This window comes from Mus musculus, chromosome 16 (assembly GCF_000001635.26).
Source record: "Mus musculus strain C57BL/6J chromosome 16, GRCm38.p6 C57BL/6J".
NCBI lineage: Eukaryota > Metazoa > Chordata > Mammalia > Rodentia > Muridae > Mus > Mus musculus.
Window position 1 is genome coordinate 73,176,415 of NC_000082.6, and position 26,157 is coordinate 73,202,571.

Consider the following 26,157-nt stretch of genomic DNA (forward strand, 5'->3'; position numbering starts at 1 on the left):
TCCCATAAAGAGGTAATATCCAATATATACAAAGAATTCAAGAAGTCAAACTCCAGAGAACCAAATAACCCTATTAAAAAATGGGGTACAGAGTTAAACAAAGAATTCTCAACCGAGGAATACCAAATGGCTGAGAAGCACCTAAAGAAATGTTCAACATCCTTACTCATCAGGAATCCATGCTTTAAAATTAATGCAGTTAAAGGTAACTGACAAATCTAGTAGATAAAGACTATATCGTCCTTAGGAGAATATGTAATGCATGAAATATGAATGTCCTTAGGAGGGTATGAAAAATGGAACCGTGTGGAGACCCCAGAGGCACCTTGGCATTCAGAATGGCTGAAGAAGATTGGGTAAAACAATAAAATAGGGAGAAGAGGACCAGCTTGAAAGAAAAATGAAGAAAGGAGAAATGGTTTTCACAAGTACAGATTGACAGTAGCAGGAAGTTGCTGAGTCTGAATTTTTACCTTAACTTATATGAATCCAGGGCAACTTTTCCCTGTCTCCTTAATACAGACAGAAGACAGCATCTATACTTGTCAGAGCATCTGGGCAGCAGCAGCTGGTTCACTATAGACTCACATTGGTCTCTCATCTTCTGTTCCAACAGGGGAATCCAGGGAGGTCTACGACGATGTCTGCAAACAGACATTAGATGTTACAGCTTTACAGATATTAGACTTGTGCAGCTTTGCATGACAGGAGCTTGCAAGCAAGCATGACATCCATCTCAGGGGAAAACACTTCATCATGTTATTAAATTGATAGCAAACATTGAAATGAGGCACAACCCCTGTTAAAACCAGTCTTGCATTCTTGGCAAACCCACTAACACGAACATGAGATGAGGCCCATGGAAGTTGATCTCACCATGCAAAATTTCAAGTATGCCAGGAGGTAGAAAGACTCTCAGGTTTGAAGATCATGGACTTCAAAATAAATGGGAATTCTTACTTGGTGTTGTTAAAATAAGTAATCTATGATACAAGCTTTGCTAGCTCTTGGTCGCTGGCTAGATGTATTAACATGTGAAGTCATCCTCATGTCATTCACTATCCTGTTTATTTCTCACCCCAAGATGCTATCACACTTTCTTTGTTAAATACAGATGAAGCAGAAGGTGCCACCCATTTATCTATTAATAATGTGATGCAGTATATAGTGTTTGAACTTTATTTATAAATGTGATAGTAAATCTTCTAGGTAGAAAGAGCTAGATCAAAAGGTATAAATATGGGACTGGGAGATAACACAGCTCATAGAGTGTTTGCTTAGCATACACAAGGCCCTGGGCTCAATTGTTAGTAACACATCCTCTGGGCATGGGGGCATACATACACCAGTAATGCCAGGACTCAGGAGCAAAAGGCAGGAGGATCAGAAGTTCAAAGTAATCTCTGACTACGTAGTTTGAGGTTAGCGTATATGAAACCCTGTCTTATACACACACACACACACACACACACACACACACATATATATAATAAAATATTACTGTTAGTATAACTTTTTAGATTAATCAAAATGCATTCTACAAAATAGTAAAGATTTATGTTTCCCTTTAACTCAGTAATACATAGAACATAACTCAGTAATACATAGAACATTAGAACTTGATAAAAAAGTTCCTGTTTGAATGTTACCTGAATTCAAAGATATCACATTGATAAATGGAGTTTAAACATTAATTTTGCATTATATTAGTAATTGATAAGTGGAATGGCACCATATACTTCATCTGTGTCTCAGAAAGAAAATGTGAATCAAGCAATGGTGGTGCATGCCTTTATCCCAGCATTGGGAGGCAGGGGCAGGCAGATCTCTATGGGTTTGGGGCCAGCCTGACCTACAGAGCAAGGTCCAGGCCAGCAAATCTGTTACACAGAGAAACCCTATCTTGAAAAAAAAAACCAACAACAAAAACAAAAAACAAAAATAAAACAAAGGAGGAGAAGAAAAGGAAGAGGAGAAGGAGGAGGAAGAGGAAGAAGGAAAGGAAGGAAGAAAAGAGAAGAGATAAAGATAAAGAGAGAGAGGGGAGGGAGAGGGAGAGGGGGAAGGGGAGAGGGAGGGGAGGGGAAGGGGGAGAGGGAGACAGGGAGAGGGAGGGGGAGACAGGGAGAGGAAGAGAGGAGAGAATGTGATGATAGCTTGGGTAGAAAACAAACAGGATATTGAATGCCATGAAGGAGGCTGTTCATGTGTTAACACATCAGACTAGTTATGAAGAGCTAACCATGGGTGGAAATATGAAGTTAAGATACTTTGTCAAATAAATGATATAATTGGAGTTATATATACCTAGACAGGAGCAGAGAGAATATCTACTATTACATTATTTTTAATATGATTGAATCATGCACGTGCACACACAGGCACACACACACACACACACACACACACACACACACACACACACACCATAGTTGTGATTAATATTGGTAAACTGCTATCATCCTCTCTTTTCTAGCCAGCTTTGGATAGTGTTTTCCCTTAGTCCCTGCCCCTTTCTTATAAGAGCTTATGCATACTGTGATCTCCCCTTTCCTTGAAGGTCCCTGAGACTTTCATTTTACCTGTCCTTCCTCTCGAGCTGCTCTGCAGACTGCCCTTTCCTGCCTAGAGCCCTTCTACTAGGTGTTTGTTTCCAGTGGTTGTTATCGCCTTCGAAGCCCCACATGATTGCTCCCTTTGCTCTTCAGATCACAGTTCACAGTTCACTTCCTTAGCACACAGCATGTGGTTGGGCCTTGTGACGCATGCCTGTCGTCTCCCCTGCATGGAGAGGCAGAGATTGGAGGTTTATGAGTTCAAGGCCATCCTCAACAACTAGACTGAGTTGCATGAGACTTCGTCCCAGAAACAAAACCATAACAACACAAAACTGAGCCAGCTCAGCAAAACCACCTGTAAGGCAGATAATGGTGGATGCTTCACACCCTATTGATTGTATAAATAATGAATTGATCATGAACTCTGTCTTGGAGTTAAATACGGACATGGACAGATCCTGGCAACCAAATGGACAATGTAGATACAAGATACGGGTGACCCAGTGACAATAAGGGAGCAACCAATAGGTTTTGATCATGAGAGTAGCATGATTAAATTATCTCCAGGCTTGCGCGCTACCTTTAAATAGGGTTCAATAGTAAAATTTTATTTTAGATAACATATGTGCATGCCTGACATGTAATGAATTGGTAAAATCTAGCATTGGATATTGTCAGTGTAATTTTCACAAAGCCTTTATGCTTGATTTCAGGTATTATACACGGAATTTTTTTATCATGCTCTCATGTTCCATATAGGTACTGGCTGGTTTTCTGTGTCACCTTGACACAAGCTGGAGTTATCACAGAGAAAGGAGCTTCAGTTGAGGAAATGCCTCCATGAGATCCAGCTGTAAGGCATTTTCTCAATTAGTGATCAAGGAGGGAGGACCCCTTGTGGGTGGGACCATCTCTGGGCAGGTAGTCTTGGGTTCTATAAGAGAGCAGGCTGAGCAAGCCAGGGGAAGCAAGCCAGTAAGGAACATCTCTCCATGGCCTCTGCATCAGCTCCTGCTTCCTGACCTGCTTGAGTTCCAGTCCTGACTTCCTTTGGTGATGAACAGCCATGTGGATGTGTAAGCTGAATGAATCCTTTCCTCCCCAGCTTTCATCTTGGTCATGATGTTTGTGTAGGAATAGAAACCCTGACTAAGACAATATATTATCAGATTTCAGAAAATATTTTGTTCTGGAAGTTTCATCTAAAATTTATACTAGCAGTAATATTGTATGTTATGGCTACTCTTTTGTTTGTTTGAGGCAGAGTGTCACTACGTAGCTAAGGGTGGCTTCACCCCATTATTGCCTCTACCTCTGGAGTCCTGGAATTGAAGAGACAGACATCACACTAACATAACTGCTGCTCCTTAGGTATATAATATTATAAAATTTATGATTAGGAAGGTAAGATTCAAAAGAATTGATGGAACGTAATATAACGTGATATGACCACAAAAGGCTTACTAAGAATGATATAGAGCATGGGCTATGAGCTAGTATTTAACACAATGTCCACATTTCTCTAAAACTCTCGTGGCATCGAGAGAGTCAGCCCTTGTTTATTGAGTTCTCTTGATGTTTGCAGAAAAGCCAGTGGACATGAAAGGGTCATTGATGCCATGACACATAGCTGCTTTTGGCCTCAAAAAGAAATGACAGCAGCTGAGGAGAAATTCTAGGGTCACGAGTTCAAGATGGATCTGACAGAGGAGCTGCTCTGGAGAAATGATGTTTTCAAAGTATTGACTCTGTAGGAGGAAGAAAACATCTGAAGGACAAGTAGAAAAAGAACAGAATACTAGGATTTGGTACTCATGGAAGGGAGGTTTTATCTGCCGAGGAAAATAAAGACATTAAAAACAAGACCAGAATCTTCATTATAGTTATAGTTACTTACATTTTCTCAAGACCATAATGTTTATACTTGAAATGAAAATATGCCCTAATAGGTAGAGATTTTATAGTATGCCTGGACCTGTTCAATAAATGTTACTCTTCTCAATGAACTTCGTAGAGAATGCCCAAATACCTCTATGTAACCATTGCCATCTGCCATCATTGCATGAGATTTGCTAGACCAGGCTGATCAAATTTCCTACTGTTCTGAAATGTCAAGGAGAAAGCAGTAGAAACTCAAGGTAGAAACTCAGATCAGACATGAGGGGAAAGGACAAATAAAGTTGAGTTTTGTCGATGTACATGAGAACAGATAGTCAAAAGGCAGACGATGTCAGACACGCAGACTTCAATTGAATTGAGAAAAATGCTTCATCTTCAAAAGTGTTGACATCCTTTTAGTCCATTTCCTTAATGCAAAAAGGTATGTAGCCCATCTGATGAAAGGTTTGAAGGATTAAGGACATTGGGCCCTGTCACGTATGATTTGCTCCATGAGGTAAGGAAGCTATGTTTTAGACAAATAGATGGCTAGGAATTGGAGGGGTAAGGATTAGCGCTGCATTAGCAATTGTGAGAGCTAAAGTTAAACTAATGTTTTCATTGCAAGGACAGTAGAGTTTGTGAGTCCCAGTGATATCTCAGTGTCAAACGCTGTTTGCTTTATAGCATTTTTACTATACAGGAAATGAAGAGGGGATTCAGGCATTCATATAATTTCACCCAAAACATAGGTTTGCTTCAGTTACCTGTTTTCAGCTGACTGCCCTCAAGCTCCTGTGATTTCTGTCAGTTCCAGCCATTCACCACATCTCTTCACCGTCTCTGGCACCTTGGCAGTTCCCGGGTCTTTTTTTTGTGGTTTGCATCTTGACATTCTGTCACTGAACTGTGCTCTGGGCGACCTGAAATTTCAAGATTCCTGAGCAGAACAGTGCGAGCAGGTTACCCGTCGATTGCAGTCGGCAGGGTGGGAGGGGGCAGCCGAAGGCTTAGGGGAGGGCAGGGCAAATTGCTTAGCTGGTCCTTTCGATTATTGATGAGACGGCTGTATAATCTAGAAAGGGACTGCCTACCTCCCATAGCAATGTATTTGCTGATTAACTCAGGGAAGCTGATTGCGAAGTGTGCTGAGATTCAGTGGATTGCACCAGAAAAATCTGCTAACGGATTATCTTATTAGCAGAATGGCACTACAAGAGAAAGATGGATGCGCATCCAAGACTAAGCATACATGACACAGCTTGCGACACCGTAACCTTAATGAAAATATGAAAATAAAACACACGCACATCCACCACTGAAGATTTAATGTTGTTGTTAAGGCAGGTGCTTAAAAAGGGAGGAAGATGTAAGGTGGAGGGGGGTGGGGGTGGGGGGACTTGAAACTGACAGCATGTATTTCAAAGCAACAAACTTGTTGACCTATATTTGGAAACAAATGAAGAACTGTAAAGATCACGGAGAGATTCCTGGTTATTGCTGGAGAGTAGTAGGTCACTGGGGTCTTAACAAAAGCCGTGAGGAGATGTTTTGATAGACTGGCAAAAGCGGCGGCCAGGCACATACTCTGATCTTGGCAGGATTTTAATTGCTTTGCTCTTGATTGGCATGCGACCATGTTCAAATGAGAGAAGAGAACATATTCCGGAGCTATTTCAAGGATTGCTTTCTGATACACTTCATTGAACAGCTTAGGTGGTTAGAGGCTATTTTGGACGATAGCCTAGAAAAGGCTCTGAGAAAGATAAATAAGTATGAAATAGAAGAAAGTTGCTATCTCCCATCCCAATCACAGCACCCTTCATTTGAAAACACTCCAGAGATGTCAAAGAAGAAACAAATACATTCGGGGGGGGGGGGGCTACAGAATCCTAATTGACAAAACTTGAAAATGCTTCGGTAAATTTTGATCATACTCCTGACAGATGAATAGTAACAATGCTAGAAGCCCATTCTCCTTTGTTCTGCAATGTGAGGGACTTGTGTGCTTCTATGGGGGTGGTGTGCATTCACATTTCCACACAGAAGATTCAAGAGATAAAATGAACAAAGGCTTTCTGTGGGTTGCTTTGTTTCTGGACTCCCTAAGACATAAACCAAGATGTGACATGTCAGGACGGGAGCAATAACTAGCCTGCTGCGAGTTCTTGACAAGACGCCTGGTGTCCTGTCCTTTTCCCTGAGGATTCATGGCCCTACCATCCATGTCTGGAACAAAGGAGTATTTAAGACCCCGGATGGATCATTCATAAAAAGTCTGTGTTTTTCTTTATGATTGTATCAGAAGCTGAGCGTTCTCACTGAGAAAGCATATCAATAAAAAGTCTACCCCAAGTACCCCGAAGGACTTTTTAAAGCCTGTACTCCTGAGTACTGTGGTTCTGTACATAATGTGCTATAAGCTTGGCTCCTTTTAAAATTCATATCCACCTATGGAATGACACCATTTTCTGGAGTACAGGCATAGGGATTCATGATCCATGGTCAGGTATGTATGTGTGTATGGGTTTGTGTGTACACATGATGTTACCTCAGGTATTGTGTTTTTTGAGACACTGACTGACCTGAGTGCCATCCTTGGAAAGGCCATCCTGGGCTGTATACAATTGCCAGCTGAGCAAGCTATGAGGAGCCAGCTAGCCAGCAACATTCCTCTACAGTCTCCACTTCAATTCCCGTCCCCAGATTCCCATCTGTTTTCCCTCCTTGGCTGTCTCGGAGGATGGACCGAATCCTAAGAGATAAAATAAACACTTTCCTCCCCAACTTGATTTTGGTTAGTACTGTTTTACAGCAACAGCAGCTGAGCCGGAACAGCTTGCCCCTCCAAACCACTGCTTTATAAAGCACTGGACTTTAAAAGAGTTGGATAGGTATTTCAGGTCTAAGTGTTACTTATTAATCTGCTCAGACATTTTTTTCCATGAAGCCCTTATTCCTCCCATATTTATCCTTTGGTCTTCGGGTATGACTATTTGTAGACTGACTGTATGAATTTATGACTGATTCATTCATAAGGAAATGAATCTTTGTCTTGCTTCAGTATATCAGTGGTGGAACTATCATCCCCAAAGCTGAAGCAGCACTCTCTAAATGGACTCTCGTCTATTCCTGCCCACTTTGGTCTCCTCTCCATCACTGAGTCCCTTTCCTTGGAGCTTCACTTTTATATTAGTTTTTCCTCTTGGCAGTTTCATTCCCCCATGCTTTCATTATCCTAGCAATTAGTTGATGTCAAAAAGTATCAAGTGGTCATTCCCAGAGGTAAACAATTTGCAAGGTTTCAATGGCACGTGTTCTGAATAACACTGTAGCCCCTGTGCCTCTACATCAGTTTCATGGAGGACTTGATCCCCTTTCTCACCCAGGGCATCCAGTCCATATCCCCCACCTGTCCGTAGCTCATTTAAAACTGTTTTGGTTCCTACAGTGACGTTCCATTCACAATGCCCAGGTTCAAAAACCTTCATTTTACTTGGTAATATCGTCAGAGCAGAGGAGCTGTGATGCAGGTGAGTAGAACGCACCAGGAAAGCCATAAATTGCTTCCTTTAAGGGAGAGGGCAAAGGTTTATAATGTAGGAAAGTACGAACAATCAATGGCTCAGTTCCTAAGAACAGCATCTGCCTGTGCAGTTGTGAAGAAAGAAACGAATGCCATTTGAGTCTTGCTGTCATACTGCAAGCTACAGAAGTTACAGTCACACTAAATGGTAACTAGTATAGATTTCTAGAATGTACCATTTGTAGATTTACATATAGGCACAAATGGAACACATGAAGTCCTATGTCTGTGGTGTCTAGTGTCCACTAAAGACAAGTCTCAGCTGAGTGTCATAATTACTGTGATGGTTATCATCATCACTGTGACGGGACGAAGGTGACAAGTCTCTGGGTGTGCTGTGAGGGAATATCTCGCCTAGGTTGATTGAGATGGAAAGATCTACTCTATAAGTAGGTCATACCTTTCTGGGGTCTTTGCTCTAAGACAGAAACAAAAGGGTAGCATGCTAACTGAGATTGAAGGCTAGTAGTATAATGGAAAAATGGAGAACAGGGAAGCAAGATAGATGAAGTGAAAACCATACTTACTTAGTTGACTTCCTTGCCAGTTCCTTTCATAAGAACTTTTTCTCCATCCATACCTTATTAGTTAATATTTCCTCAGTTGTGTTCCTGTTTTTTTTTTTTTTTTTTTTTTTTTAATTTCTTTGGCATTCCCTCTCCTCCTGACTTTAGTCATTGCTCACTCCCTTGAGGACCTCAGATTTGGTCTCCAAATGTGTGACTCCAGGTATTGATTCAAAAGCATTTCAAAGTCACTGTGCCCAAACTGAATCCCACTTGTAACCATCGAGCCTGGTCTTTGTTCTGCATCTCTGACTTCCCTTCCCAAAGGCCCATGCTGGAGGAACGTCAATCATTCCCACTGTGTTTCAGTGTCTACCCTAATGCATTTGTCCCTCAAGCCATATGGATTCAGCACCCTAAATCCCTCTCTGAACCAGCCTTGTTCTTAGTTGCTACCCCTGCAGTCTTCTCAGTGGTCGGCTGTCTTCATTCTAAGTCACTTGGCCTAAATTCTCTTCCACATTACGGTTGAAATGCAAACTTAGTCATACAGATTCCTTCTTACTGATGCTAAATTTCTTCTCAGTGCTTTCGGGGCAAAGATAAGCATCTAATCTGAGGGTTTTATATCCTGGTTACTTCACTGTTTGTGTGGTGTACAGAATGGTAGTTGTCCTATGCTACTGGAGCTCACCAGAAAGCTCTCTGGAGGATGTGCTGCCTCCCTTCCCATTCCAGACCGACACGTCTTTCTCACAGTGTCCTTCAAGGTCCCTTGTTTGAGGAATGGTATGCCCCAAATTCCCTAACAGGAAGGAAAGCCCAAGGATGACATCGTCAGGTCCTTGAAGCCAGCTAGAGGGTAAACCATTTCCAACAGAGGTTCTTATTGTTTATCCCATATTATAAACATGCCAGCAGGGCGGGGGGGGGGGGAGTCGGCCATCAAATGCTTAGCCATACAGAGAAGCTCACTTGGGTTGTCTAGGTTACTGCCTCATCCTTCTTTTCCTGTTCTTCAGGATCTTGCAAGCTCTCATTTTATATTTTATTTTTAATTGCTTTTATTTATCTGCTGTTGGCTATTTATTATATGACTTTTGCATTCTATGCTAATAAATATACTCACTGATGCAAATTTGAAAGCATACTCTGGCCGGTAGACTAACTACAGGTCTTTACCTCTTCCTCTACTTTCTCTCTCTCTCTCTCTCTCTCTCTCTCTCTCTCTCTCTCTCTCTCTCAAGATTTATTTATTTATTTTACTTATATGAGTACACTGTAGCTGTCAGTACTTCTTCTGGTGCACTGTACTTCTTCTGGTGTCAGACACACCAGAAGAAGGCATCAGATCCCATTACAGATGGTTACAGGCCACCATGTGGTTGCTGGGAGTTGAACTCAGGACCTCTGGAAGAGCAGTCAATTCTGGTAACCACTGAGCCATCTCTCCAGCCCCCTCCTCCACTTCTCAAAATCCAGTTCCCCCATCTCACCCCCAAATCCATAGCCCACCCTCTGTTTTCCCCTCCCCACAACTCTAGTAGATCACACAGATCTTCCCATCCAAACTTCTCGAGCTCATCACTTGTCCAGGCCTCCAAGCCAGCTGCCAACTCCAACAAACATTCCCTGGGATCCTGTCAGTACAACCTGCCACAGAAGCAAATAGGCCAGTGAAAGAGGTGAGCTTCAAGTCTTTACTATCCCCTTTCCTTCAAATCTAATCTCCTGTTCTCAAACCCCAAACCCTGGGTAACAAACTACCTGTTGTGACTTCTCCCTGTGCCATTCCCATCTCTGAACACTCTCTGCCCACCTCCTCCTAGCCCACACCCATTCCAATGTTTTGGCTCCCAAACCTACCATCACAATTTACCCTGTACCCTCAGTGACCATGTCTATCAGAGTCCCCGAAGAATTTCTTTCCTACCAGGCCACAGACAGCCACTACACTCCCCTAAGTACCAGAGAGTGCAACAGAAATATATGAAAACAAAACAAACAAGCAAACACAAAACTAAAAAACCACCCATCTAACAAAGACAAGACTAGCTATTAGCACCTAAAATTGAAATCTTCCCAAATTAGTCCCATCTAGACTCAGATGTCTAGATGTCAGTGTAAAATTATAATAAAAAACAGACAGAGCAATATGTCTCCACAAGAGCCCAGCATCCCTACCACACTCGGCTCTGAGTAAAGTACCATAGCTGAAGCACAAGACAAAGGCCACAGAACAGGCTTCATGATTATGATAGAGGGTCTTAAAGAGAAAATGAATAAATTCCTTAAAAAAAAAAAACTATGAAAACAAAACAGGAAGGGAATGACTGGAGCCATTCAAGACCTGAAAGTAGAAATGGAATCAATAAAGAAAACCCAGTTTGAGGGCAACCTGAAAATGAAAAACTTAGGGAATGTGAAGAGAAGCCTCAGAGAGAAACTCAACAACATAAGCAATGGAAGAGAGAGTCTTAGGCATTGAAGACATGATAAAAGAAAGATAGTCAAAGAAAATGTTAAATTAAAAAAAAAAAACCTCCAGACACATAACATCTAGGAAATCTGGGACACTCTGAAAAGACTAAATCTTAGGATAATAGGAATAGAGAAAGGAGAAGAAACATAGGTCAAAGGAACAGAAAATGTTTTCAGGAAAATCATAGAAGAAAATCCCCTAACCTAAAAAAGAAGGTACTGATAAAGGAATAAGATGTGTACAGAATACCAAATAGACTGAAGCAGAAAAGAAAGTGTCCTTGGAACACAATAATCCCACAGTAAACATGCAGAACAACAAAGGAATATTAAAAGCAACAAGGGAAGAGGCCAAGTGCCATACAAAGGCAGACTTATTAGAATTATACCTGGATTTTCAATTGAGACTCTAAAAGACAGAAGGACGTAGACAGATGTTCTACAAATTCCAAGAGAGCAGAGATACAAGCTCAAACTATTATTCAACAAAAGTTTCTAACATTATAGTTGGAGACTATGACTTTCCATGACAAAATGAAATTCATACAATAATTTTCTACAACTCTGGCCCTATGAAGGCACTAGAAGGAAAACTCCAAGCTAAGGAGGCTAACCACACCCAATAAAATACAGGAAATAGATAATATTAGACCAGCATATCAAAAGAGGACACACACACACACACACACACACACCCCACAATTAAAAACAACAGCAATCCACAAACACTGCAGAGTTATAGCTCTCAATATAAGTGGTCTCAATTACTCCATGAAAGACACAGACTAACAGAATGAATGAAAAACAGGATCCATCGTTCTTCTGCACCTTAGAAATACACCTTAGTATCAAAAATATACATTGCCTCAGGATAAAAAAAATTACAAAAGGTATTGGACCTAAGAAGCAAGCTACTATGACCAAATAGACTTCAAAACTAATCAAAAGAGATAGATAGGGAAGGACACTACATGCTCATCAAAGGCCATATCTGTCCAGAACATTACCACTCTCAATACTATGTACCAAGCATAGGAGGACCCAAGTTCATAAAGAAAACACAACTATAATGTAAGTTGTTTACTGACCCTGACACACTGATAGTGGGAGACTACAATACTCCACTCTTGCCAACAGCAAGATTAAAAAAAAAAAAAAAAACTAAATAGAGAAATGTTGGAGCTAACAAACAACATAAACCAAATGGACCTAACATATTTACAGATCATTTTACCCAAAGGGATAAAAAATAGAGTGCATCTTCTCCTTAGCTCCTCATAAAACTTTCTCCAAAACATTGTATAATATTTGATCCTCCCCCACGTCATTGTCAGCACTTGCCATTTTTAATTTTTAAAATAATAAGTGATTTAACTAGAGTAAAGATGGTAGCTCATCAGTGTTTTGATTTTTTTATTTCTTGCCAACTAATGATATTGAACATCTTATATATCCTTGGTAGCTATCTGTAATTCCTCCTTTGAAAAATTTACATTTATACAGTCTTTCCATATGTGAATGGTTTTAGCCTTCTATTTATCCATGTGCTCTTATTTGTTGTTGGTACAACCCATTCTGGCTAATTAGTAACTTTTCTACTGCTATGTAGAGATGACATGACCCAAACAACTTTTAAAAGAAAGCATTTAATTTGGAGGTTTGCTTACAGTTTCAGGGGGTGAGTCTCTCAGCCTTGTGGTGGGGAACATGGTGCAAGCAAGCAGGCAGGCAGGCATGGTGCTGGGGCTGGGGCTGAGAGCTTACATCGAATCCACAAACAGAAGGCAGAGAGATTTGCTTTGATTTGGACTATCAAAACCCCAAAGCTCAGTCCTAGTGACACACCTTCTCTGACAAGGCCACACCCCCTAATCCTTCCAAGATTGTTCCACTAAGTAAGAATCTAACATTCAAATATATGAAGTCATTCTAATTCAAACAATCATGCTGGCTTTAACTTTTTAGTATTTTGCCATGACAACCCAATTGCCTGTGCAATCACCCCCAGGTGTTTGTTTCTTTTTTAATTCCTTACATTGGATGAATAGCAAACACCTCTCCCCCTTTTCATTCCCTTGGTGTTGATTTTGCTATGTGGCTTTTTAGTTAGATATAATCCCATTTAACCTTTTCTGTTTGTTTTCTATGCTCCTGGAGTACTTTTCAGAAAACAATTCTCTTACCAGTATCTTAATGTGTTTCCCAAAGATTCCAAAAGAATTTATTGAGGGGAAAGGTGACCTCTTCGATAAATAATAGTTAAAACAAAACAAAACAAAACAAAACAAAACAAAACTAAACAAAACTGAATAGTTGTGTGCAGGATGGAAACTCAACCCCTACTTCTCATTCTTCACAAAAGTTACCTAAAATTCACCAAAGACATTAATGTAAAGCCTGGGATCCTGAGGCTCCACATCGTATAAAAGTAGGTTAGTATTGTATGTCCCCACACCGTGCACAAGCTAAGTTATATAGACATTATATCTTAAAAATCTGTAAGGATATAAGACAGCTTATAGTACATCTGTTAAGTGAAAAAGTTAAAAATGCTAATCTCAAGTTTAAAAGTGATTGTCTCTATGAATATGGCTTTCTGAATTATAAAAAAATTTAAAGAAGTACTTATTTTCCTTCCTTCATAATGATGAAAACTATTTTTTCATAATTTTTTAGCAGTTTTAAAATTGAATTATTGCATGTACATCCCAAATGTTACCCCCTTCCCACCCTGCCTCACACAGTTCTTCCCCCTCTCTCCTCTCTCCTTCACCTCTGAGAGGATGCCCCCTCCCAGGTATCCCCCCACCTTGGGGCTTGAAGTTGCTACAGGATTAGTCACATCCTCTCCCACTGAGACCAGACAAGCCAGTCCTCTACTACATATGTGTGTGGGGAAGAGGGGTAGGACTTGGACCAGCCAATAGACAATAACAATTTTGGGTTGAAAGTTTGTAGGTGGATTGATGTTCCCATCCCTCCACTGGGAGTCATGTCTGACTACTGGAGGTTCCATATCCCCGCTGTTGGGCATTTCCACTCTGGTCACCCACATTGATTGAATCCTAGGAGCCTCCCCCATCCCAGGTCTCTAGGATTTTCTAGAGGTTCCCACCCCTCCCCCAGTAGCTTCATATTTCCATTCATTTTCCAGGTTCTCTGGGCCTCTCTCTGGTCTCCTGTCTCCTCCTATACTTGATCCTGCCCCTCCTTATTCCCTCCCATCTTCCATCCAGGTTCTTCCCTCCCTCTGCCTGCCATGATGATTTTGTTCTCTCTTCTAAGTAGGGTTTCAGCATCCTGACTTGGGACTTCCTTCTTATTTAACATCTTAGGGTCTGTGGGGTGTATCCTGGGTATTCTGTACTTTTTTGCTAATATCCACTTATCTGTGAGTACATATCATGCCTGTCCTCTTGGGTCTGGGTTACCTCAATTAGGATGATATTTTCTAGTTCCATCCATTTGCCTGCAAAATTCATGATGCCCCCCTGTTTTTATTAGCTATTTTTTTAATATACATTTCAAATGCTATCCCGAAAGTTCCCTATACCACCCCCCCCTGCTTGCCCTGTTCTCCTCCCCACCCACTCCCGCTTCTTGGCCCTGGCATTCCCCTGTACTGGGGCATATAAAGTTTGCAATACCAAGGGGCCTCTCTTTCCAATGATGGCCATCTAGGCCATCTTCTGCTACATATGCAGCTAGAGACACGAGCTCTGGGGGGTACTGGTTAGTTCATATTGTTGTTCCACCTATAGGGTTGCAGACCCCTTCAGCTCCTTGGGTACTTTCTCTAGCTCCTCCATTGGGGGCCCTGTGTTCCATCTTATAGATGACTGTGAGCATCCATTTCTGTATTTGCCAGGCACTGGCATAGCCTCATACGAGACAGCTATAACAGGGTCCCTTCAGCAAAATCTTTCTGGCATATGCAATAGTGTCTGGGTTTGGTGGTTGCCCTTGTTTTTAATAGCTGAATTCCATTGTGTAAATGAACCACATTTTCTGTACTGAAAACTACTTTTAAAGTTTGCTTATTTTCCTCATGATTTGCCTAGGGATATTCTTTATAGAATGAGTCTTAGAAAGGATTTTGGTGATATTGGACGATGACATTGGTGTTGGGTGCTAGGTGGTTTGAAGTTTCTCCTGGTTAGCAGTCAGAATTAATTATATTTCCTTAAACCTGCTTTTGAATTGTTAGTTTGATCATCGTCAAGAGCATCCATTTTATGTTGACAAAACCTGTTTGATAATATTTACTGACAATTAGGGCCTTAACTAAGAAATAGCAACAGGGAATATTGCTGCCTTTGAATATAGTCAGCAGCCAAATGAACAGCAGTAGGGGACTGATTGGATCACTTTTATTTAACACTTTCAAGCTCAATCTTTGACATTTTCATTAGTGAATACAAAGAGCATACTGGCACAGTTCTCATGTGGCTCAGGGAAGAAAGTACTAACCACATTAGAAACACGGACACACACAGCTCTGTAGAAAAATAAAGGTATATGTTCAATTTCTGATGATGTGGTAGTTTAGAAAGCTATGTAATACATCTTGTTTTTACATATATTTTGTCCAGTCCTTGATATACCACAATGTATTTGTGTAAATAAATCCTTTGTTTCTTAATATTTAGGAGTTCATTGGAATTATGGTTAGATTATTTAGATGATCATAAAATTTTCCTAGTATTCTGAGGTAAGTTTATTTTCAGCTTATTGAAAAAGTTTGTGCAAATTGAAAGAAAATTTCCCAATGCCATTGTCAGTTACAAAAAACATAATGACAAGAAAAATAAGAATTAGCATGATAACTCCTAAAGTTAATATGTTATACACAAATGTTAGCATATGTGTTCATTTGTGTGTGTATAATTATGGAAAGACTAGAAAAAAAGATAGGAATTCGTTGAGATTTCATTCTGTAATGCCCCTGGTACTTTGACTGACAAGTGCCTATTATTTTGATTCTTGAATATTAGTGAGTATCTGTGGACAGGAGATGTAGTCTTCTTGTGAAGGACTTTTTTTAGCACTTGAGAGGCCCTGGGTTTTATCAACCCCGGCATCATTAAAAAAAGGAAAGAAAAGACTAGAGAAAAACATGTGAAATGTATTCTTAAGTAGAAAAGTATTCACTCTTGTTATTGAAACCAGCAGTTAAGTAACAATTGTAAACTGATTTCTAATGCTCTTGGAGCTGTATTCCAGTCACACAGCAGAGCCTTGTTTGTAAATGAGTTAAAACTCAAATACAGACAATAGTTAGCATTAAGAACTGAATGTATTCTCGTTTCCCCCTCTCCAATTGGTCATTGATTCCAACAATAATATTTAAGCCATAGTATTTGCCATTTATTTCAGAGGATTAAGTTTTGTGCATCATTGGTATGAGTGGAAATGAATTATTTAAAGATAGAGCACCATATCGTTCTTTTAAAATACGTTCCTTCGCTACATGAAGAGTAAGAGTTTGTGAGGGCAAAGTCAACAGGTAAAGGAGATGAGGATTGGCCGCATAGAGCTGGTAAGGCAAGCACAGAAAGCAATGCCTTCCCTTAACAAAAGAAGCATGAGGGTTGCCGAAGAAGAGGCAGCATATACTCATACAGAAAACCACTTCGACAGGTACCTGTCCGATCAACAGAAGAGGGGCGATCATCCATATACTTGATATAAGGTTGTAGTTAAAGAACAAAAGATGGCAGGCACATTCTTGGGGTTGCTTAGTTTAAGGTCATGCATGGGACCTCCATTTGAAAGATTAAGATAGCAGATGGGGCCACTTCTAGGCACTCTTGACCTGCATCGTAGAAGCAGCAGGCAAGAATACTTTTGAACATGCTCAGATTCTTTCTCCCTAAAAGGTTTCAGTGACAACTGAAGGAAAGGCTGCTTTGAAGGTGCATTAGAGGAGTTTGCCTGTCCACGTACTGACCACACTTACACGCAAAACCTCTGAGCTCCAAAGTGAGCAGAATATGTATGCTAATCAACCAAGGTGTAAGAGAATACTGAGAGGTTTGGGGATCAAATTTCCTAGATTCATATCTTGGAGAAGAAACATCTTTTTCTGGGTGATCCCCACAAGTTACTCTGCACTACCACCTCGAGTTAGCTCCTTATTGTTTAAACAGAAGGATCAAACTGTGACTTTAACAAAAGTCAGGCAAAGACTAGCAAAATGCTAGCTACCATTTTAAACCACTGTGTTTCTTTCCCTTATCTGTCCTAACAGTATGGGAAAAAATATCTCACAACACGAGCAATTTCAGCATTTGCCTGTAACTTTCACGAATCTCAGATTGTGTGTGTGTGTGTGTGTGTGTGTGTGTGTGTGTGCACATCTGTGAAGGAAGCAAAATTAAATGTGCTTATTTAAAATGGGATAGTCATGTTATGGTGACAAGAAAACGGATTTAAAGGTGAGAGGGCAAAGTCCCTGAAGCCATCACTCCTCCATACTGTGAGATTGAAAAGACAAACAGGTTAGAGGGCTTCATCAACTGAGAAATTGAAATACAATATAAATCTGGTGAAATGCCATCTCTCTAAATTCCAGAAACATCTCAGCTAGAACACTCTATTCAATATCAGAAAGATTATGCATGATGGCTCACGGTTAAAGATTGGGGATGTATTCTGGTAGACACTTAAGCAGGCAGGAAAACCCGAGACTGGTAATACAGTGTGCAGTAATCATTCCAAACAAATCAGATATTTTCTTGTATTAATGCTTATAAATTAAGATAATGCACTCACTGACAGAAATTTTTTCAATTTATTTGAAAACTCAATAATGTGTTCTCAGCATTCCAGTCAAAGGATAATTGGCTTTAGGGGCAATCCTATCAACTTTTAATTAATACCTTAGAAGTCTCGAAGCAGAAGAGAAAGCATAAAGTAATGCTATAAATGGGTCACATGACCTGTCCTTCACTCAAAGCCAGATTCAAAAAGGAAGTCTATACCTGTAATACTACTAAATTTTAACTAATAGTTTCAATCACCAAAAAAGTCTCAAAGTTGCAGTAGGTAAAGAGATATGCCCATTCCTTGTCATTGAGCTGATTTGAGAAGAGACGTTTCAAGAATCAGGATGAATTAGTCGTCAGCTTTCTCAAGAGAATTCTTAGTGAGAAGATATGATGATCTTAAATCCTTTTGAAAAAAAAATGAAGGAATATTTACCTGAATTCATATTTGTACCTAACAAATTTATCAACACAGAAATAGCAAAAGTTTTTCTCTCCAAAGGAGTCCTTTTGTGCTTATAAGATTGTGGTCACTGGGTTAGTGATGCATTTTAGATTATAGAAAATACTGGAGCCCAGTGCTAGAGAAATGTCTTAGTAAAGTGTGCTTGCTGGGAAATCGTGAGGAGCAGATGGCTCTCATATAACTGGCAGAGTGTCCTGTGCATGCTCCCGAACCTTATCTTGGAGGTGGATGGAGACATGAGGACCAATGGTTTCCAGAGAAAAGCCAAGCTCTGAAGTCAGGGAGAAACCCTTCCTTAAAGAAATGGGCCAAAAGTCATAGAGGAGAACACTTGGTACCCTCTTCTGGCCTCTTCATGCACATAGGCATATACACATACAGAGTGAGTGAGACAGAGGGACAGAAACACACACAGAAAATGAGAGAGAGAGAGAGAGGGAGAGAGAGAGAGGGAGAGAGAGAGAGAGAGAGAGGGAGAGAGAGAGAGAGAGAGAGAGAGAGAGAGAGAGAGAGAGAGAGAGAGAGAGAGAGAGAGAGAGATGTGCTCACCTAAAATCCTCTTCCCTTAGATTTTGATGTGGAATTTTGAAATCTGAAGAGGACTGCATCTCTTTTTCATAATTCCAAGCATGTTTATTTGATCCATTTCATGTGATATACACTAATGTATCTTTTTCAGCGATATCATTTTCAATAAATTTGCCATCAATACTTTTGACCACCACTCTATCTGAAAAAGGAACAGGGTTCAAAGGACAAAGGATTTTTTTTTCTTTCAGCAAGATGGTTTCAAGACGTGTAGATGAGGTTCAATTGCTTTCCCATAAGGTCTGAGTGTTACTACCCAGAGAGTAAAGGACACTATCCATCCTTACTCAGGAAAAACCTGGGTGATGTTAGATCACTAAGTCGTGTGACATATCCATTTATTCAGACCAGCAGCTGCTAAGCTTAGAGGATAAGGAGAGGATGCAGGCTTGCTAGTATATTTTAATGTTCCTTCCTACACTATATTACAGATCTAGACCCTAGAATTTGTGCTACTATTTCTAAGTGAGAAAAAAAATCATTCAAGTTATAAATGAAGGGAGTCACTAGAAATGGCTACAACCAATGTTGGCTAAAAGTATTAACGATGTTTGGAGAAGGACTCTCCAGAACTCAACACTGAACCCTTGAAGGAGGCATAGAATAGAAATGGGTGGAAAAGTTACCATTAGTGTTGGAGCTGGAGGCATGCCCGAAAACACACGGCACATACATATTACTCTGTCTTGCAGAGACTGATCACTGTAATCCTATATTGTTAATGACTTCAACATTTAAACCATACATGAGGCAAGCAAATTACATGATTATGAAGCAGCTACATATAAATAAGGCATCAAACTGTTTCATAGCACAGGACTAATCCTGATAAAAGGACGATTGCCATAGCCGATTGGCTTCAGCGTGACATAATTGTAGCCATTTTGAATATCAGCCACTGTGACTGCCCCTGAGTTGCTGTGGTTTTTTCTTCCCCAAGTAATTTCCCAGCATAGACTAAATGAAGAAAGCTATTCAAGTGGTATGCTGCGTTTACAAGTAGAGCTTGGTGCCAGGAATACATCTGATGTTAGCTTGGGATAAAGTGGGTATATTTGGTTTGGATAAAGTCACTTTTGACTTGACTACTCTGTTAGTCATGTTTTCTGACCTAGGACATTGTTTGTCCTATGAATGCCTAGTCATGAGCGTCTGTGACTAGCATTGATGTGATCCAGGCATTTATGTCTCGTGTCCACAGTACATTGTGTTCTGTGCAGTTCTGCACATATCTGCCTCCTCTTCTGTCCCAGGGCACCTGAGGGCCTGCACAGCTCATGAACAGAGATTGAGCTTCCAGGCGCTTTTGTTTCTAAACCATCATGTAGAAAATTGTGCCATTTGATCAACTAATCTAATGAAACCCCTAAGTAAATTATTAGGGTTATTTTTTTCATGTTTGCTTAAAAGTTTCTATTTTTTAAATAGTTTAGGATTTGTTTTTTGTTTGTTTGTTTTTTGTTTTTTTGTTTTTGTTTTTGTTTTTGTTTTTGGTAGGTCAGAAGGAAGACATTTTCAGGTTCAACAAAATAAATCTTAATTCTCATTTTATAATCAGGAACTAAAATCTTGCTTTGTACGTCACAATCTCCTTTCCCAAAGTCTTTCTCGCATAGGTAAAATGAATGAAAATAAAAACATGCCTGTAAAAACCTTGTCTTCCACTCCTGGTATCTCCAGGTTGACTGGCTTCGATAATGAATAACTCAGAAAGTATTCATCGTATTGAAAGTGATTTCATGCCACCCTCTTCATATTGGAGGAATAATACATTTGTTTGTCCTATGAATGCCTAGCCATATTCACATAAAAGATAAAATTGCTTTTACAATACATTAATTTTTTTCTGTCTTGGCAGCTAAAGTATTATTTTTCCTAATATCATGCATTTGCATAGCACTTTAGATTTCAAAGAATCTTATGGAATTTTTTTTTAAACCACATCGAGCTCATCATGGACTGTGAGTTATGTTAAACAAATTTCCCCTTTAATACCTTTGTGTTTCCTTTAAATGCTGGGGTGCTTTTAAAATCTGTCTTTGGTATCATTATGTTAAACGGTACAGATGCACACACAGCCGTGTAGTTTTAATTTGCTGGGGTCGGACTGCTCTCACCCTTTCCTGAGCTGCTACAGCTGTGATGAGAGTCCCCAGAAAGGAGTGCAAATCGAGCTACCTCTGCAATGACTGTGTGAACACCCCAAATCCCCCTGAATTTTATTTTCTGCCTTATTGCATGCAATTTGCTCCTTCTCCTATATATTTTTTTCACATCATTACTCCTTTTCAAGTTTAATCCATTAAGTGTTTCTCAGAGTTTTCCTTCAGTGTAATAGCCTGGCATGTTTAGAATACAAATTGTATGCCACACCCACTTGCCTTCCCTCCTGCTGTACTTTAAAAAGTTGGTGTCTGTATCATGAATAGGGCTTTAGATGAGTCAGGTACTAGGTTGGCTCATCTGATGATTTTAGGGCATCCTCCACTGAGGTCTCTCCTTTCTAGTTTGGACAAAGCCGCGACAGTTCCTGTACAGAGAAGACATCCTGATTTTGGCCACTCTGATTTTGGACATTTTGACATGGTTAGGCACAAAGAAAAGATGTAGTTTGGGGGACCAGAGCATTCTTTTTGCTCTGGGCAGTCTCCAGGTGGCTTCTCTGTACCCCCAGGCTATAGATTACAAGGAAATAGTATACAGCTGCTACCTTACAGAGTTATTTGCTTCTTGTAAGTGCGTGCCTGTGTTATGTTGCGTGTATCTGCGGTACATGTGTGTGTGTGTGTGTGGTATTTACATGTGTGTAGGGGAGTTGTGTGCCTGTACACATGTGCAGAGACCAAGGCAGGATGTAGTGTGTTTTCCTCTATCCCTCTCTTCCTTAAGGGCTTCAAAGATGGCCTCTCACTAAGCCTGAAGTCCCTATTTCAGCTATACTCAGCAGCCAGCAAATTCCAGTGATCTGTCTGTTTCAATACTCAGAGCTGGAGTTGTAATTAGTGGGCTACGCCTGGGTTTAATGTGGGTCCTGGGGGTTTGAACCTAGACCCTTATACTAGCAGAACAAACACTCTTACCCACTGAGCCTCTCTCAACCCCCACAGAACTCATTTTTTGTTTGTTTGCTTGATTTGGTTTGTTTTTTTTTCTTCCATTATTTACCTACTTATTTATTTTCAGACAAAGTCTCATGTAAAGCAGGCTTGCCACAGACTCCTCAGGCAGCGAAATGAACTTAACTCCTGTTCTTCCCAATCCTCTCTCTTGAGTGCTAGGACTCCAGGTGCACCACCATGCCAGGCTTTTGTGGTACTGAGGATCAAGGCTCAGGCAAGTCCTTTACAGACAGGGTTTCTCCCACCATGACCCCAATTCCTTTCCAGACGACTTTGCTTATAGGCACCTTGGGTCCGCTGGAGATGGGTCCACTCCCACTTGGCGATTTTAGCAGAATTTCAACCCCTGATAATGAATCCTTAACATATTTTGAACTAGATAATTCTAACCTCATTAGCTTAAATTTTATACTAATTTAGTGCTATGGTGAGTTAGGTAAGGAGATCCAGCATACAGTATGTGTCACACTTTAGTAGTCTGGGGAAGCTTAGCACAAATTACATTTCACATTAACCATCCTACAGTCATGAAAATAGAAGTATGCTCCAGGGTATTTGGTTAATTGCGCTAAAAATATATTCACGCCATTTGGGTAGGACATAAATGTACCAAAAGTACTTCTTTAAGTAAAATACTGTAGTTTACAGTAGTTTAATTTCTTTGCTTGCCCATTCATTTATGATGTGAATGATAATGACCATTTTGACCTTTGGCAAACCTATTAAGGTTATATTGACCTTTCTTTTACTGTTTGCCAAGTGTTGGACGAGATCAGCAAAAGGATGCATGCCTTTGTTGAAAGTCTTTGTTGCTGTTGTTTGAAAACAAAGTGTATTTATTCATGGACAGTGATATATTTTCGGATTGTAGGAGCATTGAGGGGAAAACACCTTTCTTACTGTTTTCAAATCCTTGGTGTGTTATACTTTGAGATTCAGGGACAATAAATCCTGTTCCCAGGGGTTATCAGAATTTGTACAGTTACGATATTTTTTAAAGTACTTCTAACAAGAGACAAAATTTCTTATTTCAACAAAACAGCCTATGGGACCATCCATTAAAACAAAACAAAACAAACAAACTTTAAAATTCATGTCTCACGGTAAAGTAGCAACCTCTCATGGAATAGCACATGGACCCTGCCCACCTAAGGACCTGCTCAGTGCTGAAAATTTGTTATAGCTTGAGACGGTATCCAAATGACTCATTTTAAAATTACCTTTTGTTTTTTTTATATTTTTTTATTATTTTCTTCATTTACATTTCAAATACTATTCCCAAAGCCCCCTATACCCTTCCCCACCCTGCTTGTTTCTCTTTTCTAAATGTTATACTATACCTGTACTTATATATTTACTATCTGTATACATGTATGCATTATAAGCAAGGATCCTCATATGAGGGAAGATAGGTATTTTTCTTTTCCTTTCTGGGCATGGGTGACTTCACTTTGTGTTATACTTTCTAAGTCCATCCATTTTCCTGTACATTTTGGGATTCCATTTTTCTCCTGAGCTTGATAACATCCCAGGTTTTCATTATCTGTTCTTTTTTTTTTTGGTGGCAAGTTATGATGCATAAAGTAGCAATAAGTGTGCAGGCACAAATATTGCTATCATAGACTGAGGAGCGGCCAGGCTGCATATGCAGGAGCGAAAAAGCTGGGTCATAAGGTGATTCTACGTTTCTATTTTATTTTGAGGGACCTCCAAGTTGATTTCTATAATGGTTGTATTAATTTGCACTCTATCCAGTAGTGAAAAAGTGTTTTTTGCTCTCTACATTCTCTCCAACATTTGTTGCAGACTTCTTAGTACTAGTTAATTAATGGGGTAGAATCTCAAGAGTAGTTATAATTTGAATTTCCCTGATGGCTAGAGATGTTGACCATTTCTAAAAAAAATAGGTATTGACCATTTGTGTTTCTTTTTATTCATAAACTGTCTATTCAGTTTATCAACCCATGTGTTGACTGGCAGTTTTATTTCTGTATTTATTTAATTTCGGCAGTGTGTTGTACATTCTGGATGTGATTTTTTTTATTACTTAGTATAGTCATAGACTTAGAAGTTAAGAAAATTCTGATTAAGTCAGTTATCTGTGGGAGAGCTGTTTAATTTCTGTGCACTCAATACTTGAAGCCTGAAGCTTTGATCTTTTCTTTTAGACTGGATAATTTAAAACAGTTCTACACAGATGCTTGCTGTTAGTGGATGGACACTTTAGGAGATGGTATAGAATTGCATTAGGCTTTAAAGTATCTCACTCTCAAAAATATCACCACAGTCAGTGTAGTGTTTTCAGATACTCCAGGAAGGAGGCTTTGAGAAGGCTCTAAAGTGATTATGATTAGCAAGTTCCATATGGAATAGTTGTGGGCTCATCTCACATATTATAGATGATTCTCCAAACACTCTAAAATGCTCTCAAATGTTGATCAGCCAAGTGGGCTATATTTATTTTGTTTTGCCTTGCTTGGATTTTTAATACCTATATTGAAAACAATGGTTAAAATATTAATATTTTAAGCCTAAAAAGCAACATATCCCACCACTCAATATGGTTTGCCCCTTTATGCAGCGTGCATTATTTCTCATGCTTCTTGCATTTGCTGATAGTTAGCCATGATAGTTTGCCCCGTTCATTATTTTATTCCCTTTTAGACTTCACACTGTTTGCCACATGGATGCAGATTCCCTTTTGCACCCTTTATCTTAGCAGTTTAAGATTTGAATTGTTAATGTGTCTTGATGATTACGAGCTCTGACTCATTGGATTCCATTTCCAAGGCTGGAAATAGGCAACTTGGTGAAAGAGAAATCACTAGTCCATTTGAATGCTAATTGCTACACAAGCCCGGTATACTGTATCAGAGCTTAGCATAAACATGGTCATCAGGGGAGGCAGAAAAAACATTAACATGTTCCCCAGGAGGCTGAGCTCATTAGAACCTACACTGATCCAACAAAGAAGGAAATAGCCCTTCCTCTTCTTCATGAGCAATTGATAGGTTTTCTGAGCTATGAGGCTTTATCTTGCCTTAGTTTATTAACCTTCTCAATACTAGCTAGAAAGAACATGAAGCCTGTTAAGCGCCTTAAACTACAAAAGCAGTGATTATGACAAAATAATGACCAACTGAATCAGAAGAATTCTATGCTAGAACGAAGTCCACGGAAGGTCAGAAAAGACAGTGTAAAATCCCTTCTCTTTCTGGGAAATGAAAACTATCATTCTAACTTCTACAGTAAAAAATATTCTAAGTTCTAAAAGTTGTTCATTAATGAATCACATATTTAGTCTAATCTCCATAATGTTCTTAATTATAAGTAATCGTGTTTGTCTCATCTGGCCTGCATCATGCCCTTTGGCTAAGAGTTGATTTTGATCTTTGTCCAGTACTATCTCTAGTAAGTTATTAAAGTTATAAAAGTTTTAGCAGCCACATAAAACGAGCCCCGACACAGAGAGAAGAATGAGCCTGACAGTGACCAGAAAGAGATCTGAAAGCGACATTTCACAGGACAGAGCTGTTCTTAACTCTTACCTGGGCTTCCTATTTCTTCTCATGCCAGTTTAAATAAAATAAGCTCTTTCGCATAGAATTAGATTTGTATCAGTTTACCTGACATGCAATCTTTGCTGTTACTACCAGGTCATTTTTAATTCTGCATATGTTAGATAATCTGGGCTGATAGTAAACCCAGAGTCCTGGAACCCGTGCCTTTGAAAGCCTGGTGATCCTGCTGTAGATATGGCTGCACACATCAAAGAGTTGCATTAATTAAACAGCACTACATCTGTTCATTCTCAGTGAACACAATTTGTCTGTTTCCCTGAAAGATGCTGATAATGTGGTGCAAACAGCATGTCTTTTGAAAGGACAGGCAAAGAGAAAGAGCATCATTGTGTAATGTTTGAAGAGTTGCAGACTAAACGACCGTGTCTTCTCAAATTAATTAGTGTTTGCCTGGTTTTAGAGTTCTCGTGTAGAATGCTGTGTGTTTAGTGTTGTCATCAGACGACTCAAATGTTCTCCTCACAAGTTTAGGTGTTGAAAATGACATGGAAAAACTATGTGTGGTTCAATACTCAGGAGGCTGAGCAGAAGGATCATGGGTTCAAGGTCAGCCTGAGCAATATAGTAAGGCCCTATCTAAACAAGCAGGGCACACAATAACAAGCACAGCATCACACGCTCTTGTGA

The 26,157-nt window shown here is 39.8% G+C and overlaps 1 long non-coding RNA gene across 2 annotated transcripts in view; it reads left to right on the forward strand.

Moving 5' to 3' along the window:
• The window catches only part of 4930500H12Rik, a 338,085-nt gene that overhangs the window by 104,069 nt on the left and 207,859 nt on the right, over positions 1-26,157 (forward strand). The gene's annotated exons all lie outside the window — the stretch shown is intronic.